Here is a 25,503-nt window from a genome sequence, read left to right on the forward strand (position 1 = left end):
CAGCCTGGTAGGAATGGGGTCTAATAGACATGTTGATGGTTTGGAGGAAGTAACTAATGAAAATAACTCAGACAGAACAATCGGAGAGAAAGAGTCTAACCAAATACCGGCATCACTGAAAGCAGCCAAAGAGAACGATATGTCTTTGGGATGGTTATGAGTAATTTTTTCTCTAATAGTTAAAATTTTATTAGCAAAGAAAGTCATGAAGTCATTACTAGTTAAAGTTAAAGGAATACTCGGCTCAATAGAGCTCTGACTCTTTGTCAGCCTGGCTACAGTGCTGAAAAGAAACCTGGGGTTGGTCTTATTTTCTTCAATTAGTGATGAGTAGTAAGATGTCCTAGCTGTACGGAGGGCTTTTTTATAGAGCAACAGACTCTTTTTCCAGGCTAAGTGAAGATCTTCTAAATTAGTGAGATGCCATTTCCTCTCCAACTTACGGGTTATCTGCTTTAAGCTGCGGGTTTGTGAGTTATACCACGGAGCCAGGCACTTCTGATTTAAGGCTCTCTTAAATCTAATCCATCCCACCTCATAGGTGTGGCATATCAAGACGCTGATTAGACAGCATGACTGTTGCACAGGTATGCCTTAGGCTGGCCACAATCAAAAGGCCACTCTGAAGTGTGTAAGACATCTTGTCATTGTCTTAGGTCAGACGTTCTCATTCAGTCGGTACCCAAGGATGCTTGAAAGAATTTGAGTAGCCAAGGACATCTAGTCATTGCCTTGTATCCGAGTCTTACAAATATGCAGTAAGACAGGAAGTACTTGGATCTTCATTGTCCTGCAAAGACATTGGCATCACCAAACACATCTGCACAGCAACCTCATGACTCCATCAGCCCGATACAATGTGGACATTTTAATATGAACATGGACAGAAGCATGTGCAGTCAGAAAAATCATCTGATTTTTCTCCTTCTGTAAATCTTGTTTCTAATTATGTTTGTTCAAGATCTGCATGCTACAGTCAAAAATACCAAAAATAACACGGCCTCTGTGTACATTCTTTCACTTTCTTCTACTTATCCATACTCAAGTTGTGATGGCAACAGACTGATCAGCTCATCCCATTTGTCATCCGTATGCTTGGCCAAGTAATTTAACTGTTCTGGAGGGATCCTGAGGTGTTCTCAAGCCAGCTGGGAGATGTGTTTGAACATGGTAAATGATGAGGAAGATGGAAGGTTTACTGTGTTTTGTCATGAGTTTCAATCAACTGCAGCAGCACACCAAAAGGAATGATGTGGAATGCAGAATGTGGAATGGTGTCCCCTGGGGCTCCTCCCAGTTGGACATGCCTCGAAGACATGCTCCCTAGGGAGACAACCAGGTGGCATCCACACCAGATGCCTGAACCACCTCAGCTGACTCCTTTCAAATCCCACCCAGACATTCAAGCTTCTCACTAGCCAAAGCTCATGTGGCCAGGTGTGAACAGGAGCATAAATCAACTGGAAAATCAAGCATGTCACCTTCTTGCTCACCTCTTTCCTCACCAAGACAGTCCAGTACAGTGCTGGCAGATCCATCTATCTAACCCCTACTCATGAACAAGACTCCGAGATACTTGAACTCCGTGTACATTCAATTTTTTTGGTTCCATTATAATCAGAAATATCACATAAACAGAAAACTATCAGAAGGAACTGCTGATTTTGCAGGTAAAATGATGGTTCTGTCTGTTTTGCATCAAGGGTTTGGGGTGCAAGTGTGCAACTGCATCATGCAAATGTGAAATGTGTACTCACTATGCAAAATGTGCAGTAGTTCTCAATTCACCGTCAGGTCCATGCATCCAATTTGGTACAATCCTCCAGATGGCATCTTCTGTGTTCTAGAAAAGTAGACCTTTTGGTGGATCATGAATAATGTCAGCATCCAACTGTGTGCGTCGCAGCTATGGAGCTTTCTTTCCTCCTGAAACAATCAGGTCTACCACTAGCCTCCATATGGGATGGTGGATGCAGCACATTGTGGAAAGGTTTATCCACGCCAGCGCCTCAAAGCTGTCCATGCAACAGATGAAAGGTTCTGAAATGGCTCAAAGAGCATGTGATCAGTTAAAAATGGTGATTTGAACTAACACTTATATTCAGCACTATTCATGTTGCTAGTATGACAACAAGAGGCAATACACTACACTACAGTATGCTTGTGCGACCTTCACTTGTATTGCTGCAGACCAAGAAGGGAAAAGAAGAAAGGAGGTGTGACACAAAGCCAGGCTGATACCACTAACGCTACTGCTGTACAGTATGTGCATGAAACCTCACTCTCTCACCCTCTCCAGCTTGAGTGAAGGGTGAAGGAGACGCAGCAGGTGTTGGTCAAACCAACAGAGTCACATCACACCTCTTAATGGAATGCACTCCTCTGCCGCTGACCTCAGCAGAAAATAGAAACAGGAAGTAGTTATTTTGGAATTTAATTTCCACTTACACCATGGGGTAGACCACGATTGGCACATCTCTGACTCTCTCTCTGTGTCTCTTTGACCATTAACTGTGACTCCTAAAATGTTACATGTAAACATAACAAAACAGGGCATGCTGATGACTGAGTAACAACTATTCCTACTCATATACCTCTACTGGTGGTTGGCTCTCACTGCGGTATTGTATCACTTCCTGTTCCGGAGCACAGCGGTGTTTTTCTGTATCTGTTAGCTGTTTAATCTGCGCAGTTAGATTGATCTAGTTATCTAGATTACGATTTGTTTCCCAGTGTAATCTTTACGTGCCTTAACTAAAGCACTCCTTCTGCTGAATCACCTCTAAATTATTTACACATTATTCACTTTGCGTGTTTTTAGGAATCCGCTAGCTTAGCGTAGCTACTAGCTCTTAGCCGATTTACCATGGTGGCTTCTCCTGTCTCTCCCGCACCTTTCTGCTCTGGGTGTGAAATGTTTACTTATTCCTCGGCCTCCTTTAGCAGTAACGGTAATTGTAATAAGTGTAGCTTATTCATAGCTTTGGAGGCCAGGCTGGGCGAACTGGAGACTCGGCTCCGCACCGTGGAAAATTCTACAGCTAGCCAGGCCCCTGTAGTCGGTGCGGACCAAGGTAGCTTAGCCGCCGTTAGTTACCCCCTGGCAGATCCCGAGCAGCCGGGAAAGCAGGCCGACTGGGTGACTGTGAGGAGGAAGCGTAGTTCTAAACAGAAGCCCCGTGTACATCGCCAACCCGTTCACATTTCTAACCATTTTTCCCCACTCGACGACACACCCGCCGAGGATCAAACTCTGGTTATTGGCGACTCTGTTTTGAGAAATGTGAAGTTAGCGACACCAGCAACCATTGTCAATTGTCTTCCGGGGGCCAGAGCAGGCGACATTGAAGGAAATTTGAAACTGCTGGCTAAGGCTAAGCGTAAATTTGGTAAGATTGTAATTCACGTCGGCAGTAATGACACCCGGTTACGCCAATCGGAGGTCACTAAAATTAACATTAAATCGGTGTGTAACTTTGCAAAAACAATGTCGGACTCTGTAGTTTTCTCTGGGCCCCTCCCCAATCGGACCGGGAGTGACATGTTTAGCCGCATTCTCCTTGAATTGCTGGCTGTCTGAGTGGTGTCCAAAAAATGAGGTGGGCTTCATAGATAATTGGCAAAGCTTCTGGGGAAAACCTGGTCTTGTTAGGAGAGACGGCATCCATCCCACTTTGGATGGAGCAGCTCTCATTTCTAGAAATCTGGCCAATTTTCTTAAATCCTCCAAACCGTGACTATCCATGGTTGGGACCAGGAAGCAGAGTTGTAGTCTTACACACCTCTCTGCAGCTTCTCTCCCCCTGCCATCCCCTCATTACCCCATCCCCGTAGAGACGGTGCCTGCTCCTAGACCACCAATAACCAGCAAAAATCTATTTAAGTATAAAAATTCAAAAAGAAAAAATAATATAGCACCTTCAACTGCACCACAGACTAAAACAGTTAAATGTGGTCTATTAAACATTAGGTCTCTCTCTTCTAAGTCCCTGTTGGTAAATGATATAATAATTGATCAACATATTGATTTATTCTGCCTTACAGAAACCTGGTTACAGCAGGATGAATATGTTAGTTTAAATGATGTCAACACCCCCGAGTCACACTAACTGTCAGAATGCTCGTAGCACGGGCCGGGGCGGAGGATTAGCAGCAATCTTCCATTCCAGCTTATTAATTAATCAAAAACCCAGACAGAGCTTTAATTCATTTGAAAGCTTGACTCTTAGTCTTGTCCATCCAAATTGGAAGTCCCAAAAACCAGTTTTATTTGTTATTATCTATCGTCCACCTGGTCGTTACTGCGAGTTTCTCTGTGAATTTTCAGACCTTTTGTCTGACTTAGTGCTTAGCTCAGATAAGATAATTATAGTGGGCGATTTTAACATCCACACAGATGCTGAGAATGACAGCCTCAACACTGCATTTAATCTATTATTAGACTTTATTGGCTTTGCTCAAAAGGTAGATGAGTCCACCCACCACTTTAATCATGTCTTGGATCTTGTTCTGACTTATGGTATGGAAATAGAAGACTTAACAGTATTCCCTGAAAACTCCCTTCTGTCTGATCATTTCTTAATAACATTTACATTTACTCTGATGGACTACCCAGCAGTGGGGAATAAGTTTCATTACACTAGAAGTCTTTCAGAAAGCGCTGTAACTAGGTTTAAGGATATGATTCCTTCTTTATGTTCTCTAATGCCATATACCAACACAGTGCAGAGTAGCTACCTAAACTCTGTAAGTGAGATAGAGTATCTCGTCAATAGTTTTACATCCTCATTGAAGACAACTTTGGATGCTGTAGCTCCTCTGAAAAAGAGAGCTTTAAATCAGAAGTGCCTGACTCCGTGGTATAACTCACAAACTCGCAGCTTAAAGCAGATAACCCGTAAGTTGGAGAGGAAATGGCGTCTCACTAATTTAGAAGATCTTCACTTAGCCTGGAAAAAGAGTCTGTTGCTCTATAAAAAAGCCCTCCGTAAAGCTAGGACATCTTTGTACTCATCACTAATTGAAGAAAATAAGAACAACCCCAGGTTTCTTTTCAGCACTGTAGCCAGGCTGACAAAGAGTCAGAGCTCTATTGAGCTGAGTATTCCATTAACTTTAACTAGTAATGACTTCATGACTTTCTTTGCTAACAAAATTTTAACTATTAGAGAAAAAATTACTCATAACCATCCCAAAGACGTATCGTTATCTTTGGCTGCTTTCAGTGATGCCGGTATTTGGTTAGACTCTTTCTCTCCGATTGTTCTGTCTGAGTTATTTTCATTAGTTACTTCATCCAAACCATCAATATGTTTATTAGACCCCATTCCTACCAGGCTGCTCAAGGAAGCCCTACAATTATTTAATGCTTCGATCTTAAATATGATCAATCTATCTTTGTTAGTTGGCTATGTACCACAGGCTTTTAAGGTGGCAGTAATTAAACCATTACTTAGAAAACCATCACTTGACCCAGCTATCTTAGCTAATTATAGGCCAATCTCCAACCTTCCTTTTCTCTCAAAAATTCTTGAAAGGGTAGTTGTAAAACAGCTAACTGATCATCTACAGAGGAATGGTCTATTTGAAGAGTTTCAGTCAGGTTTTAGAATTCATCATAGTACAGAAACAGCATTAGTGAAGGTTACAAATGATCTTCTTATGGCCTCGGACAGTGGACTCATCTCTGTGCTTGTTCTGTTAGACCTCAGTGCTGCTTTTGATACTGTTGACCATAAAATTTTATTACAGAGATTAGAGCATGCCATAGGTATTAAAGGCACTGCGCTGCAGTGGTTTGAATCATATTTGTCTAATAGATTACAATTTGTTCATGTAAATGGGGAATCTTCTTCACAGACTAAAGTTAATTATGGAGTTCCACAAGGTTCTGTGCTAGGACCAATTTTTATTCACTTTATACATGCTTCCCTTAGGTAGTATTATTAGACGGTATTGCTTAAATTTTCATTGTTACGCAGATGATACCCAGCTTTATCTATCCATGAAGCCAGAGGACACACACCAATTAGCTAAACTGCAGGATTGTCTTACAGACATAAAGACATGGATGACCTCTAATTTCCTGCTTTTAAACTCAGATAAAACTGAAGTTATTGTACTTGGCCCCACAAATCTTAGAAACATGGTGTCTAACCAGATCCTTACTCTGGATGGCATTACCCTGACCTCTAGTAATACTGTGAGAAATCTTGGAGTCATTTTTGATCAGGATATGTCATTCAAAGCGCATATTAAACAAATATGTAGGACTGCTTTTTTTGCATTTACGCAATATCTCTAAAATCAGAAAGGTCTTGTCTCAGAGTGATGCTGAAAAACTAATTCATGCATTTATTTCCTCTAGGCTGGACTATTGTAATTCATTATTATCAGGTTGTCCTAAAAGTTCCCTAAAAAGCCTTCAGTTAATTCAAAATGCTGCAGCTAGAGTACTGACGGGGACTAGAAGGAGAGAGCATATCTCACCCATATTGGCCTCTCTTCATTGGCTTCCTGTTAATTCTAGAATAGAATTTAAAATTCTTCTTCTTACTTATAAGGTTTTGAATAATCAGGTCCCATCTTATCTTAGGGACCTCGTAGTACCATATCACCCCAATAGAGCGCTTCGCTCTCAGACTGCAGGCTTACTTGTAGTTCCTAGGGTTTGTAAGTGTAGAATGGGAGGCAGAGCCTTCAGCTTTCAGGCTCCTCTCCTGTGGAACCAGCTCCCAATTCAGATCAGGGAGACAGACACCCTCTCTACTTTTAAGATTAGGCTTAAAACTTTCCTTTTTGCTAAAGCTTATAGTTAGGGCTGGATCAGGTGACCCTGATCCATCCCTTAGTTATGCTGCTATAGACGTAGACTGCTGGGGGGTTCCCATGATGCACTGTTTCTTTCTCTTTTTGCTCTGTATGCACCACTCTGCATTTAATCATTAGTGATCGATCTCTGCTCCCCTCCACAGCATGTCTTTTTCCTGGTTCTCTCCCTCAGCCCCAACCAGTCCCAGCAGAAGACTGCCCCTCCCTGAGCCTGGTTCTGCTGGAGGTTTCTTCCTATTAAAAGGGAGTTTTTCTTTCCCACTGTAGCCAAGTGCTTGCTCACAGGGGGTCGTTTTGACCGTTGGGGTTTTACATAATTATTGTATGGCCTTGCCTTACAATATAAAGCGCCTTGGGGCAACTGTTTGTTGTGATTTGGCGCTATATAAAAAAATTGATTGATTGATTGATATATACTGCAAGGTGCACAGCGTCCTCAGGGTTGAATCCTGACCTGCGTTACTTGAAACGATTAAGATGTTCTTGTACAGTAGTGTAGATTTTCAGCTTAAATTAATTCATGGTTTAACATAAATATCACAAATTAGTACAAAGTAAGTTCACACAAACAAGGAATTTGGTCTGATGTTACTGGTGCATAAACAAACAAGAAAAATACTTCTATAAGAAAAAAAAATAGACAACAAAGCTATATTCACTGTTAGCTAAATAAACAAACTGTTGGCAGTGTCGCCTACAGACCTGTTGGTTCTGTAGGCAAGCTGTAGGGGATCAAGGAGTAGGTCAGAGATGGCCTTGAGGTGTGTAAGGACAATGCGCTCGAAGGCCTTCATCACTATAGAGGTCAGGGTGACAGGTCTGTAGTCATTAAGTGCAGTAGTTCTTTGTTTTTTGTGGATGGGGATGATTGTGGAGGTCTTGAAGCATGCTGGCGCCTGGCATGTTTCCAGTGAGGTGCTGAAAATGTCTGTGAACACCAGAGACAGTTGGTCTGCAGTATGAATAGTGGACAGAGTCAGGTCTGGCTGGTTTGCATGGGTTCTGTCTCTTGAAGAGCTTGTTACCGTCCCTCTCATGAATGGAGAAACGCACGGTGGTGGAGGAGGTGGAGGTCCTTCCTGTGGGCAGTTGTGTGTGTGGGGGGGTGGTCGGGGCGACCCCACTTTGGGTGGAGAAGGAGGTGCTGATGGGTGTGGGCTAGTAATCATGTGGAATGATATAAGGACTGTCCCATTGTCTTTAAAATCTGCAGTAAAACTTGTTTAGCTTGTTGGCCAGACGAGGGTCATTGACAGAGTGGGGGAGGTTAGATTTTGTAGTTGGTGATCTGTCTGAGCCCATTCCAGACAGAAGTAGAGTCATTGGTTGAGAACTGGTGTTAAAGTTTCTCAGCATACAGCTGTTTTGATTCCCTAACCGCTATCCTAAAGGCTCACTGACATGAGCATACCTTTGCTTCATGCAATAGCATGACCTGTGTTGTGCTGGAGAGTAAACTCATCTTTAATGGGTGCCAACAGGATGCCAGAGGGGCACCGGTGCATGCTATTGCACACAAAGAATTTTGAAATGTTCAAAAAATCTTTCACGCACAAATGTCATGCTATGTGGTGCAATCTAATCTCCAACATGACGTGCAGCTCGTCAAGTGGAGTAAAGAAGAGGTGAACAGAGCGGATGGTGACATCAGCGTATAGCATCGGAGGGCAGCTCATCTGAAGGATTATAACAAGAAGTTAAATCTGTTATAAACATACTTTAACAGCTGTATACAAGAAGGAAAGAACACACATCTGTTTTATCAAGCCATGACAATGTAGACAGGACAAATAATACCTTTTTCGACGGCTCAAAATGCTTAGTAGTTAGGCGAATGGCTCCAGCTGCAGCCTCCTCTGTGATTCAGGAAGTGATTACAGCTGTTTACAATGGCCAATTTTCAGAAAAATGATTAATCCGCCACAAAATAATTATTTTATATTGGCAGCATCCAGCGCAGAGCGCATGGCAGCCGGTAGATCAAAGAACGGTGTCCAGCTGTGAAGACAGCTTGGGGGGATCTTCACGACAACGTTCGTGCTATTGCATGAGTCACAGGCATGCTAGTGTCAGTGTACCATAAACCTGTATGTTGACTCTTTAAACCTGATCTTGTCTCTACCCCTGAAAGCCTCCTCCTTCTGCAGCCTCAACTGTCTGAGTTTAGGACTAAACCAGGATTGGTTGCTGTTATATACATATAAGTACAGTATAGTATTGGACAAATTACATATACAAATAATCAATACAAATCAAAGGATGTCAAGTCAAAGGATGGATACCTGGACATTTCCAAGTCACTTAATATAGCTTGGACTTTATTTCCATCTATCATTAAGAAATATTTATAGTATGGTGCTATATGATAAATCTGTCTGGTCTGACTGTGCAAGAAGGAAATGAATGAGAGAAACCATGTGGACAACTGTGAAGGAATCATAGTCTTCTGGGGCCATGACTGGACAAACTGGTGATCGGCCCCGAGGTGTGAGGTCTAAAAATAAGGTACACTGCTGGAGCTCTGCTGTCGTGACGATGCAGGACGAGATAGTGTTATGGACAAACAAAAACCTCAAGGTCAGTTGCTACTGGTATTTATGCAACGCAATGCTTATATGCCTTACTCATGTACATGCATCTTACACAAAAAAAGAAACTGAATTGAAAACAATGATTGAACAACATAAAATAAAGACAAATTGGAAAATACAAAAAAAAAAAAATCCCTTTACTGCTTCATTGCTTCACCTCAGGGAGCTTTGGTGGCTGCTCTCCACTTGCTTACTTTCATGTGTTGGAGCCCGTTTTTAATCTGATTAAAGTCCTAATGATCAGGGAATGTCTGAACTTCTTTAATGACCAGGGAGTCACACTGAATGTGAAGATCAAATGAGCTGAATGAGATCCTTTTCAGTTATTACTTTCAGAAAAGTGAAGAAACAACAAGCCAAATGCAGGGGATGTGATGATATTCCTAAACATGCTATGAATGACATTTAAACATGAACATAGCGTTCAACAACTATTTTGTTTGTAAAGAATTGATGAAGTCATGTGCAGAGAATGAAACAACACTCTTTTGCTTTTCACTTCCATCTTCTTGGTCTATCCGCACATGCGCATTCAGTGTATGAGGTTTCCATATATGCATGTTAAGTGTATGAGTCCTGCCATGCAAAACCATTGCCCTTCTCCGCATTTATCAAGAGACAGCAGTCTTAGTACTGACTACACAGCTGTTGAATTATTTTCCCCGTAAATGGGGAACAGCAGTGACTTTCCATATATACATCCAAAAATCACATTAGAGACTAAAATCCTTTTTAGCCAAGAATCCCATCTGACTAGAATCCTATATCTTTGGCTTTTACCACATGCAGAGAAGAAGGAACCTGTTAAAAGTCTCCTAATGTCGTTAGTTCTACTCAATGCAGACATATGAGGGGGTGAGGAGGAATGGCTGAGGAGGGAAGCTTTGTTTATGAACTGAACTGTGGCTCAGGTGTGACATCTGGTGGTAGAAAAAAAAATCATCATAGCACCTTTTGAGAGCCAGTTCTGTAACGTGCATGATTTCTTGCTCAAAAATTGCTCCGGATCCCTTCACAGAGCATGTGTGATGAGCAACAGCTTCCTTTAAAGAAACACCCATAGAAAGAGCGCCTTTATCAGAGAAGTAAGAATGCCTTTTAAGATGCACACTTTAACATCTACGTAGAAACTTAAACATCTTTTTCAGAAAGGATGCATTCAGTAATTGTACCCATTAAATAAACTGGTGCACAAGGAGTGTGGAGGTATGTGCAGGTGCATCTGCTGTTTTGTTTCATACTGGCACAGAGGCCCAGTGTGAAATCTTGCCAAACTACAGCAGAATATCGCATCGAGTCAACACTGGCATCATGATTTTTGAACAATCTGTGACCGAACGTCGGTTTTCTTTGTTTTTAATCCACACAATGCTGTCAGTTCTACTTTATGTTGATAATAAATAAATACATTTAGAAAAGTATTTCTCAAGGAAAAAGAGGGAAAAAAATGAATTTCATCCATTTTGGAATAAATCTGTAACATAACAAAATGTGGAAAAAGTGAAACGCTGTGAATACTTTCTGGATGGACTGTAAACCATTATTTACAACACGAACCACAGCTTCAGTTTTATTTGTGAATGTTGCAGTTTTGTATTAACTTTTTTATCCACTTAAAATTTTTACAAAATGACACAAAGAATGACTAATAAGTTTTAAACTAATTCTCAGGGACAGCAGAAAGGTGGTACATTGTTTTGTCCAAATACCAATATGCTACAGTACAAACACCCCCTTTCTAGGACCTGTCCTGCCAAACCGTAGGATGTGGGGTCACCTTTGCCACTGCGTGCTTAATCATGTATCACACATCCTCACACAGAGACTGTATTTAGACACTCACAGGCTGCAGAAAAGACAGAACCCCTGCCAAGCACAGAGAAAACAGGTAAAACAGGAAAAGCAAATGAATGTGAAACAAGACAAAGAAATCCTTGAAAAAATGCAGGAAAAGATGAAAGAGGGAAAAGACTAGACAGAGATGTAAATGCAGGCTGACAAGGACTGAATGGTGCAGGAAGCGTAATATGAATTTGTCATCTACTTGCAAAATGTTTTAAAGATGAATAATCTTGTTTAACATATCGTTTTTGATCAATACCAGTAATTTTCTGAGGTATAAAAACAAACACTCCTCGTCTGGGGAGCAATATGTGCGGAGGATCCAGTTTTTTGGGGGATGGGGATCACCTTTGCTTTGGCTCAGGTGATCCTTCCGCCATCGCCATCTCACTGGATCCACTGACATTGCTCCCAGACTCAGGATGTTTTGACATTTTATTTTGCTGAGAGTGCAATGCATTATGGGACAATTTCTGCCTGCTGTTTTCATTATTTTAATTGGATTTTTCTAAATAATTGCATGAATTCACGGCCACCACCAAGGAAGCGTGTATTTGGATACATACATGCTTGTACATATATATCAAAAACAAAAAGACAAGAGTTGTGAATTTATATACCGTATTTTCCAGAGTATGTCACACCAGAGTATAAGTTGCATGCGCCAATCAATGCCTCTTGAAGAGGAAAAAACATATATAAGTTGCACCCTTTTGTGTGCTATGAGCTAATTGAGTAGCGTACTTTTTATAAAGGCATTTATTCTTGTATTATTGGAGTTTATTTTGTTTAATGCTTTGATTCCTGTAAAGTCAGATATAAATAGTCATAATTAATATTATTAAGAATGAATGTTATTTTTCAGTATATAAATTGCACTGGAGTATAAGTTGCACCCTTTTGTGTGCCATGAGCTAATTTGAGTAGCGTACTTTTTATAAAAGGCATTTATTCTTGTATTATTGGAGTTTATTTTGTTTAATGCTTTGATTCCTGTAAAAGTCAGATATAAATAGTCATAATTAATATTATTAAGAATGAATGTTATTTTTCAGTATATAAATTGCACTGGAGTATAAGTTTCAGTTAAAAAAGAACAAAAAACTGACTTATACTCTGGAAAATATGGTATCTTTTTGCATAAGTCCCACCAGCAGATAGTTTCCATTTTCTTCAGATTTCTGCCTGTTTACGAACACTTACAACATAATCTGTGCACAAAAGAGACTTCAGCTTATGGAATCAATTTGGGAATCAGTTTCTGCAATGAGGAAACAATTGAAAATTGTTGATTTAAAGATTGGATCACAAATGAATTGCTGCATGCTAATCTGTCTCTGGGCGTGTGTCACAATGGTCAAGTGTGTATTTTGAACGTGTCACTGAGATTCAGCATATGTTGTAACGAGGAGAAGACGGCTGGAAGATAATCTGGGTTTTAGCTGCTTTGGTTAGTTTCATCCATTCTCAGCATGGGTATAAGGAAGCTACATAGTGGATGGCATTCATACACAGACAATAATACAAAGAACACATACACACACTGCACATATGCTGCATCTTCTATTCTCCATTAATCTTTACAGGAAACATCTTGACTCCAACCTTGCCAGCCGCAGTTCCTATATTAATCGATTTTCCAATAAACATCACCATCATGGATACAGTGACATCACTGAAGACATGAGTAATAGTTTTTTCTCTCTTGTGGTACTTGTGAAACAATTAAAATCCATTTCCTGACTAAAAGCTGAACTAAGAATAGAAAGCTTACATTCTTCTTTGTTATTGGATAGAATCATTTGTCAAACTGCAAATGTGGTACAAAGTGCCCAATAAAGTGCGGACAATCTGTAATGAACGTTTGGATTTTTTTTTTCCACATTATGCCGACATAAGATGGTTTTCCATTACTTATTCACAAAAAGTTAACTGATATTCTCAGAATGTCACAAAACACTACAAAGAAATAACAATGTTTCCACTGAGTGATGGAATACAAATGTTGGCTTCTTATGATAACTGTCACTTTAGCGAGGCTCTTGTGAAAATTGTAATTACAATAGCCATGGCAACAGAAGGGTAAGCTCAGCTAACATCAGCATTTTGTCTTTTTTTTAATTTAATATTGCAGTAATTACATCATTTACAAAGTTAATACAACAGAATGCACTCTATGGTAAATCTGCATGGAGTAGATAGTTCTCAAAAACTTGAGTGACTATGCAAGAAAGAGAAGAGTGAGGAAAGCCACCAAGAGTGAAAAAAATAAGTTTTGTTTTATCATTCATAGTCTCTGAAAAATGGCCAAAAACCCCAAAAATCCAAACAGGGTATGTAAACGTTGAGCACAACTGTATGTCTTAACAAGTTCTTTGTCTCTTCCTCTCAACATGTACCATGTCATCTACTGTGTATCATCATTAGATATACCTTAGTATACACTAGTAGAGTTCTACTTTAGAATTGGAATATATTATAGAAGACACACCTTACTGAATTTTCATGTGACTTGTAACACTTGGAAAAAGTGTTTCCATTGCAGTTTTATGAAATAATTAATTTTCAAATTGCCTGAAAAACCACCTCTTGCGAGTGTAAAAACTTATTTTGTGATATTTTAGAGTTTTATTTAATACATATGCTTCCATTAAGTGCATTTTCAACTGTTATTTCAAATTCCGCAATTTGGAGGGTCAGGGAAACCTGATTATACTCGTAGATGTTTTTTGTTTGTTTTTCTTTTTTTTTTTTTTTACATACCAAAGCATCTTTTGGTGAAAGCAGTCAATATCTATCAATCAGGTATGCATTAATGGTTGAGAATATGAGTTTTTCAGTGACTGGCGACAATATAATAAACGTGCGCACATTCTCTCTACATGCAAAACATTTGCGATGACACTTCCAGGGCTCCGTATAAAATACAAGAATTTAATAATAATTCTGCTGTGTAACATTACATCCAGCACTGGCATCTTTCACACTGTTTAAAAAAAAAACCCGTTCCCACTGTTTAAAAGAAGTAATGCATGTAAATTGCCACAAGGGTGATTCCTGGCATTGGTCCACAAAAGCCACACTAATAAAACAACTTGTCAGAAGTACTGCATATTTTTCTTTTTTTAAATTGCCCATGAGTGCCAGCCATCAGCAAAGGCTAATTATCTGAAAATGCATTTATGTGCCCAATTAATCTGCTGCCCATAATTGATCTACCACTAATGTGAATTATTCTGTAAATATCTGATCTTGTTCAAATGGGCAAATGTTTATTGGTGTCTTTTAGCTTGCTTGTTATTTTTTAAATTAATTAATTAATTAATTAATTCTTTGTCATTTCTCTACAAAGTTTCTCAGGGAGTTTTCAACACCTGAAAGTTTGGACTCACCCCCCCCCCCCCCCCCCCCCCCCACCCACCCACACACACACACACACACTCTCTTTTTTCTTTATTTTTTTTATCATACATTTGGTTTGACATTGGCATTTTGTCAATTCCAAGAAAATTATATTCTGACTCAACTGAGGAAAATTCATGAAGGTTCTATTAACTACAAGTGTAACAATATTATTACAGTATTACTACTATAAAGAGGGGTTTGATTCCAGATGTGCACTCCAAACTCGTCATATGCGTCATATTTTACCCCTTTAGCGTCCGCGGTGAAACAATACTGCGGTGCCCAATTAGACACTGGAATGAAGGGTCTGTGATAGTTAAGGGCCCATTCACACATAGTGCAAGTTTGGTTGATTTGCGCATAAAGTGCGCATGAAGCAGGAATCATGTGCAAATCATGTCAAATTGTAGCTGCCTCGTACACCTGTTGCTACAACTATTTGCGCACACCAGCAACTGAAAGACAGAGTGTGCACTGTGCGAGCCCACTGAACCCTCGCGTGGCAGGTGTCGCCCAAATTCCAGGTGACACACACGAACATCTAACACCGCTTGTTTAGCACTTAGACAATGTGTGGCCATTCGTACTATTAACACAACAACAGTCAACAGAGAAATCTGCCACTTTCAGTCATGTATCAGCAGAAATACGTGCTTTTTAAAAAATTTTTAGAAATTACACTTATCTGCTTGTTGATTTTAGCCATTTCACACCCCTGTTATGGGACAGTGATTGTAGTGCAGTGGTAAAGTTTCCATCTGGTAATCAGAATGTGCGGGTTTGAAACCTGTGGCATTTTTTTCTTTTTATTTTACCGTGGGCTTCTGTATTGCATCCCCTTTTATGTATTATTTATATCAACCCAGTGATATTCAGTACCTATTTTATTTATCTCCACATTAGCAGCGTGACGTGCACCTCATCCCATGGAACATAGTGCAAGCAGTGTGTTCCTGCCCGAAAGACACCATCGCGTGTACGAACCATCGCACCGGCATCGTGCATGCCTGCCTGTTGGCACGATGTATCGTGGTGCGCTCATACGAGCTCTACCGCCGTGAGTTGCCCTGAGTTGTACATATTCGCATTATGTGTGGATGGGCCCTTAATAATGTATAACTCAATTAATCAAGATGTGAGCATGTACATGAATCCAACCGTAAATCCAGGTGATCAGGAAGTAAGGAAACAAACATACACTAGGAGCAACAATGTAAAAAAAAAAAGCACGAGAAGAATAACGCAAAGATTTCATGAGAAACAGGAATAACAAGGTGAACATTAGACATTTAACACGTAATACTATGGGAAGTAGAAACCCAGACACCAGAACATGAACCATGACAGTATCCTTCAATGAGACACTTTCTGTCTCAGTCCACCTAACTGTAAATGGATACCTGTCTTGGCTGTGGAAGTAACCTGTGATGAAATGGAATTCTGTCCAGGAAGAGTCATGGACTCTCATCTGCTTCATGCTACAGTATCAGGGATAAGCACTGGCAACAGTGGGCTAAAGTGCCTACATTGGACTTGCTTCTTTCCTCTAAAAGTCTCAAGAGGGATATGTCAGAAGCAGCATTTTTGTTTGTATGTTTTTTTAATAGAATGCTTCCAACATGCTGTGATTGAAGTTTTCTTTGTGGTTCTTGTGCAAGGTCCCAAGGTGAACTTTATCTTTTGTCTGTTCTATTTTTGATGCATCCTGCTGGCAGTATTGGCTCCTAAGATCACATTTTTTTGCAGTTTGCATCACCACTGTAGAATCAACATGGAAGAATCCAATTTTATGTTGGATATATTTTATTTTGGTGCCATTTTTAAATTATTCAATAAAGAAGAAGCGCAAATTGTAAGGGTTTTTTAAACTGTTGTCAGTGTGGCTTTATGTATCTGATGTAGGCTTGCTTGTGCATCATAAATTGAGTATAAGTAAGGTGGGTCGTTTTAGTCGTTTGAAGTAGGCCGGCTCATTAAACTGTCACCCTTTCTCTCCTTTAACTCTATTAACCCATGAACTGACACTACATAATTTAGTTTGTTTTGTCTCTGTGATTTAACTGAGCAACATAATTTCAAATAACTTCACCAATGGAAATAATGCAATATTAACGACAGATACATCTTTAATCTTCTCATCTTTCATATTCTTCTCCAAATGAATGATTGTGAAACAGATAGCTGCAATCTAATGCATTTTAATGGTGTTGCATTAGTATTTCCTGACATGCTGCTGAGATGCCTCACAAGATTTGGCCTAAAAATAAAATCAGGCCTCCTCACACTTCAATCCTGGCCTGTGGTCATAAACCTTGTGTCAACCTTGAAGGTACAATATCTGCTGTTTTGCCTTGAGGCAGGAGTTAACATATTTGGTGAAGTTCATGTCACAGTATCACTCACCTTGAGAAATGAAACTGATCCAACACACAGACAAGAAGGGAAACTAGTGCCATCTATCCAAAAAGATGCTTTAGCACTAATCTAGAGGTTGCTGGTTCAATTACTAACACCTTTGGATGTGATGCAATCAGATTTTTTTTTTTTTTTTGGTACGGTGACTTGTCTTAAAAGAACTTGAAGGACTGTAACAACACATTATGTAATAACGACTCACCAAGATGTTATAAATTAGCACTTCATTATGCACTGCAATAACAACTGCATTTTATAATAACCTGGCACATTTTGTAATAAATAGCCTGAAAACAGTATGCAATTTTATAGTTTGTAATAAATTATTGCATATTGCAGTGATATTTACACAATGTGGAAGTTGCACTGTTTTGTAGACTATGTACTGTAGTTGCAGTATGTGTCTTAGTGGTTAGCACTGTTGCCTCACACCATGGGTGTGAGTTGGTCATGGTCATGGGTTCGATTACCACCTTTGGCCTTTCTGTGTGGAGTTTGCATGTTCTCCTTGTGTTTGTGTGGGTTTCCTCCAGGTGTGCCAGTATTCTCCCACATTTAAAGACATGCATGTTAGGTGAATTGGAAACTTTAATTGTCCAGGTCTCCCCTACAAAAGATATCTTGATCACAATGTGACTAACCTGGTTAAATAAGGGTTAAATTAAAAATGAAAAATGCAATATGCTCAATATTATGCACTGGCATTCATCACTGATTTTAGCTGCCTCACCCACCACTGTGAATTGTATGCTAAAGCTGGCATGCCCTCTTTGACTGTTAGGTGAAATGCACATTGGATGACTCTGGATTACAAGACTCTTAATGGACTGGCTTTGACCTATTTATCTAATTTACTTTGGAAACCTGAAAGCCGTTATGCTCTGTGCTTTTATGACATGTTATGCTTTCATGTACCTCGTGAAACGGTCTGGATTGACCTCGTTGAACACCTTCCACTGCAGCTTAAGAGATCTTTAACAGAATTCTTTTGCACAATCCCGCGTTTCTAAATTCAAACTTGTCTTAGTTTATCCATCGTTACAATTCATTACGACCAAGATGAATGTATTTTTGTATTTTATTTGTCATTAATGTTCACATGACAATGTCAGTCTGAATGTTCTTCTGACCATCATGGCGTGTGCTGCTGCCTTTCTTGGCCAGCTCACCCTTGTAAAAGAGTTTGCGATCTCAATGGAATTCTATCTGATTAAATAAAGGTTATTCTTCTTCTTCTTCTTCTTAATATTATTATTCTTTAATGTGAAATAGGCACCATGGTGGCTTAGTGGTTAGCACTGTTGCCTCACAGCCTTTCTGTGTGGAGTTTGCGTGTTCTCCTTGTGTTGCGTGGGTTCTTTCTGTGTGCTCCGGCTTCCTCCCACATCCAAAGACACACTCATTAGGTGGATTGGAGACTTTAAATTGTCCATAGGTGTGCGTGCAGGTGTGAATGTGTTGTTTGTATTTATGTGGCCCTGCGACAGACTTGCATCCTGTGCAGGGTATACCCCGCCTCACACTCTATGACTGCTGGGATAGACTCCAGCCGCCCAACGACTCTTAATTGGAGTAAGTGGTTGAAGATGTGAATGAGTAATGTGAAATACAAAAGTAACATGTTTTTGTAATTTCCTGCACACTCGCTCCCATTTCTTAATTACAACAATTCAGATTCATTCCCACTATATTTTTAATAATATTACACACTGCATTCAGGCTGTTTGTTAAAAAAGGTGGCAGATTGTTACTAAATGCATATTTTATTACATAATGAAGAGAAAATGTCTTTTGTTACGTTAATGCATAACTAATGTTATTACATAATGCACTGTAACACAGCCTTTGTATTGAACTCTCAGGAGTCCAGAAACATCAAAACTCATTGATTTGGACTTTGACAGCCAGCACTCAGGAGTTGGACAAAAAAATCATGTTATCACATGAAGGATGACTTCATATGAGACTACAAAAAAAAAAAAAAAAAAAAAAATCCAGCATTCTTATTTTTATTGTTGCTGATGTTTTGTCTGTCTGTGGAACAAATATAAAGTTTGTTTCAACAGTGGAAGAAAAAATACCCCAAGGAAAATGACATCCACCAATCAACAGGCAACACTGACATACTGTAGTTTTCAACGTGTTAGTCTAACAGTTACAACTCCTTTTCTAAAATACCATGGTGGACGATAAATTCTTCCACAAGTGTTGTCCCTGAGTGTATCATATCTCGGTTCATAGTGAATTGTCTCATAAGGGAAGGATGCACATCCTTCATATATTGTACATTTCAGTATAATGTTGGGCAGGTAGCTCAGTGGTGTTGGAGAGTTGGGCTATTGATATGTAGACCTGGGTTTTGACTCATGGTGATGCTACCTGTCTGTGTCCTTAGAAAAGACATTAAATCTGCATTGTCCCAGTCCAGGTCAGACTGCCATCCCATCTAAGGGGAAATCATCGACGCTCATCTGCTTCATGCAATGTCCACCACCAATGGGCGTCAAGGCCTTCAGTGTCTTCTTTTTCAATGTATATTGATCTTCACTGGACACTACCAACCATATTTTTAGTTATTATTTTTATTTATTTATTGTATTTTATTTGCTCGCATTCCTTACCAAACACCAAACTTGCAATAACTGCTGCTTCAAAAAAATTGGCCTCAAGACAACACATGGAGCCACTGCTATGAACCAAGAATGGTCTTATGATACAATACGATACACTTTATTGTCCCTTCCGGGAAATTTGTCTTGGACTCCAAGAGCTGCACAAATAAAGCTGCCAAGGCATAATTACATAACTCATGCATATTGCACATAACTTAATACACACACCAATATTGCACATACCCCTTTTGCACAGCAGTCTCACCCAGATGGGTCATGCATATTGCACATATTCCTAATATACACACCACTACTGCACATACCCCTTTTGGCACAGCAGTCTCACACAGATGGGTCATGCATATGCACATATCCCTCACCAATATTGCACATGCTCCTTTTGCACAGCAGTCTCACACATGGTTAAAGGAAAATGCTGACAATTCAGTAATAACAATGAATAATAACACTGAATAGCAATGACCACCGTGACATTAATCCACAATCCGCTACATATCCCAAGAACCATTGTTTAAAACTCTAACTGGCGTGGGCACAAGTTTATAAAGCCATGTCAGTCTACATTGAGGGACTCTGTCACCCTGCTCAGCGTGCAGCTCCATTGGAGCGACAACACACAGAATGTGTCTCTTATGATTTGTCTCTCTAGATCTCTTTCAGTGCAGCTTCTTGTTCTGACTTAACACAAGTTAACACCCAAGTCTTTCATCGCAAACTGTAAATGGTAATCAAAACATTCCATTCATCCATCCATCCATCGTCTACCGCTTAGTCCATTTAAGGGTCATGGGGGCTGGAGCCTATCCCAGCAGCCATAGAGCGCGAGGCGGGGTACACCCAGGACAGGACGCCAGTCTGTCACAGGGCCACAAAGAAACAAACACAGACACACCCACACACACACCTACGGACAATTTAAAGATTCCAATCCACCTAACCTGCATGTCTTTGGATGTGGAGGAAACCAGAGCACCCGGAGGAAACCCACGCAAACATGGGGAGAACATGCAAACTCCACACAGAAAGGCCACGGGAATTGAACCCACGACCTTCTCGCTGTGAGGCAACAGTGCTAATCACCAAGCCACCGTGCTGCCCCATTCCAATCATATCTTTCTGAACTCTTCTGCATCAAACTCCATCGTGTCAGTGTTTACAATATGCTTGAGCAATAACAGGTGAAGCTGCTCATAAACTTTAAGTTTCTTAAATATTTATTACAGACACTCTTAAAACTTCAGTTATCTTTATAATTTTATTACTGGTAAATTTTAGAATTAATGTAGATGGATGTACTCATTATCTCGCAGGAATATATTAAAACCTTCATCGGAATAATTATCATCTGATAAATTTAGTTCCGATAACTTTAAGTCCAATAACATTTTTTTTTTTTTGCTGGTAAAGTTTAACAGATAAAAACATTTGTAAACCCTAAAATCAAACATTTTAGTCTGTTTGTTGTGGTTTATAGCCACGGAGCAGACTGGTTGCCTGTCACTTGCTGATTTGTGCTCTAAGCACAAAACATGATTGGCCGGTCGACGCAGGGAGCATTATGGGTAGTGTAGTTCAGGTTCACTTTGGACGTTACAGTGACTTGTCCACTCAACCAAAAACAAAACAATTTTAACATTTTATTTTATTTCTTTGTGGCTGCAGTTTAATTGCCAAGACTCGGTGGGGGAGAGGAGCTCTCACGGCGCAGCTGTGTGTACAGAGGGAGGGACTTTTCTTCACGTTTAGACATTGTTTTGGATTTTTAAAAAGGATGCTTTATGTGGATTATTTATTCAGATGAATCCCAACAGGTAAGACAAGTAAGAATTTATATTTTCTATGTGTATTTTACTCTGCCAATCAATGCATTAATGGACGTATTTTGGTTGTTTAAGCCACAGGATTCAAAGCATATGAAAAAAAGCAGCAGCTTTTAGCTCGTAAATGACGGTGTATCTAATACCGAGATAAACTGTGACTTAAAATACTGTGTTTTACTGCTTTTGAAAGATGAGGACAGTGTTTAGGGTTTTATTTATTTTTTTATTGATTCATTTTTCATGTGTTCTTTGTGTTTGTGATCCTTGAATTTACCCAGCAGCCCCTGCGGTGCTTAAAGTGAAACTGGTTTATCAGAAGCTGATAGTGTAATCTGATGTGGCCACGTCCAAATCAATACTAAAAGTTATCGGTTATCTGTAATAAAGATAACCCTTTTAGCAGTTTGTTGTTATAAAAGAACTTTTCAGTTATCTGATTAATGTTTATCGAAGCTAACTTTTTGGTTAGTTGTGCTCACCACTGCTTTTTGAGCAGGAATTCATCAAACATGTTGGCCGCGGGTGCGTACTAACACAGAATACTCAGAAACTGGAGAGTTGTTCGGCCATAACGAGAGTGACTACTTAGGTTGCCATAAGCTAATCTAGTGGCGCTCATGAGAGTGTGGGACTCTGTATCACCTACCAGATGGTAGGAGTTCATACTCGGAGTAGAAGATGTGGGAAGGATCTGATCTTTTAGCCTCCAGACTGCCTTGCTTGTCACCATTTCGTTTTTCTTTTTTGTTTTTTTTAGGTACCACCATGCATTTTTAAATAAAAGTTTGAGGTTAAATGGTTTCTGCATGTCTGCCACTCAGTAGTATCCCAATGCACCTCCCTTTGCTTTTTTTTACTGAATCTCTTTGGATTTATCTGATATCTCCACCTTCAGGAGTGTAAAGCTAGCTCGATGCATATGACATAATTTCTCTACTTCAGGGACAGAAACACGGCACTTTATCTGAGTTTGTGGGCAAATTACATGGAAACAAAGTGAAAATGCAAAGAAAAAGTGTTGATGTGGTGGAAAGTGGACAGGTGTTCAAACATGTTGAGGCGGTTGTGCATGCGAGAGAACGGAGCTTCTCTGGTTAGCTGTGTAGGCTAACACTTTCCGCCATGACCTCTCCCATTTGCCTTGTCTTCCCTTCTCCACTGGGAACAAAAAAAAAACCCTGCAGTTTTCGCGACTGCTTTGGTGATTGAAGCCAAAACCAAAACAGTACACCATTTTCCTGTTAGAATTGACATTGTTTAAGGGAAGAGACTAATCCCCGGGCGGAGTGTGGGAGTGTCAGCACAAACCATTCGGAGGATGGGGGTTTCAGTGGAAACCATTTTAAACTGGCACGTCTTAAACCGGCGGTTCCGCTAGGTGACAGCAAGTATGCTTTTAAGTTTACCGAGCCGGGCTGAATGGTTTGTGCTGAAACTCCCACACTCCGCTCGGGGTTTCTCTGCCATGTTCATGCTGGCTGTCCCCAGATGTGGTCAAATCCCACGATATCATGTCGGGGTTCAAACGAGACTGCACTGCCCTATTGTCTTTGTGCATCTAGAGTTATGTAAGGAGGCCATCTGATTGAAAAAAAAGAACAAAAACATGCCATATCAACGTATGGAACATACAGGTGACCTGAAGCAAATGGAAAGAGCCAAAAAAAAATTACTATCAAAGAAAGAAAACAGATTTTGATCACCACAACAATTTGATCAATTGTTTTCTGACTGAGCTTTTCCAAAAACTTTCATTACACTTTGAAATAAAATAAAGTGACAAGAACATTTCAAGCGAGATGTAACTTAAACACCACACATATGTTGGGAGAGAAAGAACTGTCTGCTTTGTGTTGTGTGGGCCGCTGAAGAGGAGGTACTGCTGGCCCACCACCAGTCGGCGCCCTGCTTGGAGTGCGGGCTTCAAGCATGAGAGGGCGCCGAGACAGAGAGTGACAGCTGTCACTCATTTAAACCAGCTGTCACCAATCACCAACATCCCTACAAAAGCCGGATTACTACTCCACCTCCTCGCCAAGAAATCAACTACCGTCGAAGGTAATTCTCTGCTGTGATTAAGTGTTAACTAATTGTTCTGTGTGCAGCCGTATTCCTGAGGATTCAGTGTTTTTGGATTGGCGTGCAGTGAGAGTCTGCGACGTCTTCGCCTCTCACTCCATCCAAGGAGCCACTGTCAGGAGCTGCACGGGTGACTTTGTATCGGAGGTGGAGGTTTTCCCTCCTCGAAGATCTGTAGGTGAAGGATTACTGGTGTGTGGGTACACACTCAACATTAACTGTTTTTCATCTTCTGCCAGCAGTACCAGGGTCTGCAACAGAAGACGGTGACCACCTGGGGACTCAGGACTTGGCGGCTCCGGTGTTCTTCAGGCCGTTGGTGGTGGAAGCTGTGTGGGTCCCGGCTCTCCGATCGCCAGAGGTCTCCTATCTTCGAGCCTGCCCGCACGTCACCTTGTGTTTAATTGGCATTATCTTTGTCTGTATCCAGTTGTGCATTTCACAACATTAAATTGTTACTCTTTGTCTTGTCCATTGTCCGTTCATTTGCGCCCCCTGTTGCGGGTCCGTGTTACGACACCTTCCCAACACTTTGCCTACATTCAAAGAAAATCATTTCTGCAGGGTTGTGTGGGCTTCCAACTATGTTACTTGAGTTTGAATAACATCTTCTATTCAATTTCATTTGTTCATTTAATTATTTATGCACATCTTGATCATCTTTTTTTTGGCATGCTAAACCTTTTTGTGAACCTCCATGTTTATTGTTCACCATATTAATTTAATCTCTTTAGGTTGTTTTTCAGGGTTTTAGACCCAAAAAAACCCCAAACCAAACCAAAATTCATGTAAAAAATCAGCAGTTAGTAGCTGCTCCAGCTAAACGTTTTAGCCAGTTTATCGGTTTAGCTTCATCACAGTTAACACTTCAGTTAGCGTATTAGCAGTTATTGAAGCTAATGTTTAGGTTAGCGGTGCCCACCACGGGAAAATGCCAGACGTCACACTGTTTTTTTCTGACAGCAGTCAAACACACTAAAACTACTGCATCAGGAAAAATCCAGACAACAGTCCAAACAAAGTGATAACTGTTGTGTCATTTGTAATTCCTAATTTGATACTTCTGCAGCGCACTGCAGGCAGCAGATTTGACGTGTCAGCAGCAGCCGTCCCTGCGCCCACAGTGACAGGAGATGCTGATATCTTTTATTTATTGTTTAGTGGCCTTCATTCAGGTACAGAAACACATAAACAGAAAATCAATTGTCTGTGATGCTCCAATTTCAGACTCTGTTCTGAGCAAATGAATCAAGGTCGATTGTGCACACAAACGCTGTGAATCAAGTGGTGCTTAAACAAAAGGAATCAGAGTCTACAAAGCCCTCTCCTCAGTTCCTCACGTTGTGTCAAAAGCAAGTGCTTCCCAAACTGGAGGGTGGGTTCATCCAGGGAGGCGCAAAGCAAGCAAGATGTCAAAATTGTTCACAAGTGAATGTGTATCATAATTACAATCTATATTATAATAGCCAAGTGGCCACTGTATCAAACTTGGTGGTTAGAGATGTCTGGACAAATGCAGGACTCAACAATGCAGCTCTGGTTTTTAAGATTGTTTACTGAGTGACTCAGCAGGGTCCGGTACACAAAAAGGCAGTCCAATAACAGCAAACAAATCAGAAACATATGACAATAAGGTGTGGTCGAAAAAACAGGCAGGTGGTCAAAAAACACAACGTGGTAAGCAGGACTAGAAAAACACAGGAACAGAGCTGGAAACAAAGGCACGAGGCGCATCGATCTGGCGGGGAACTAGTACAACCAATGAAGCTTATATACACCGTGGTGATGAGCTACAGATTAGAAACAGGTGTGTGGAAAACTAGGGTGTGGTCCAAACAGTGTGCACTGTTCACCACTAAGCACAAAGAGAGACAGACAAAAGAGGGA

This window comes from Thalassophryne amazonica, chromosome 7 (assembly GCF_902500255.1).
Source record: "Thalassophryne amazonica chromosome 7, fThaAma1.1, whole genome shotgun sequence".
NCBI classification, from domain to species: Eukaryota; Metazoa; Chordata; class Actinopteri; order Batrachoidiformes; family Batrachoididae; genus Thalassophryne; species Thalassophryne amazonica.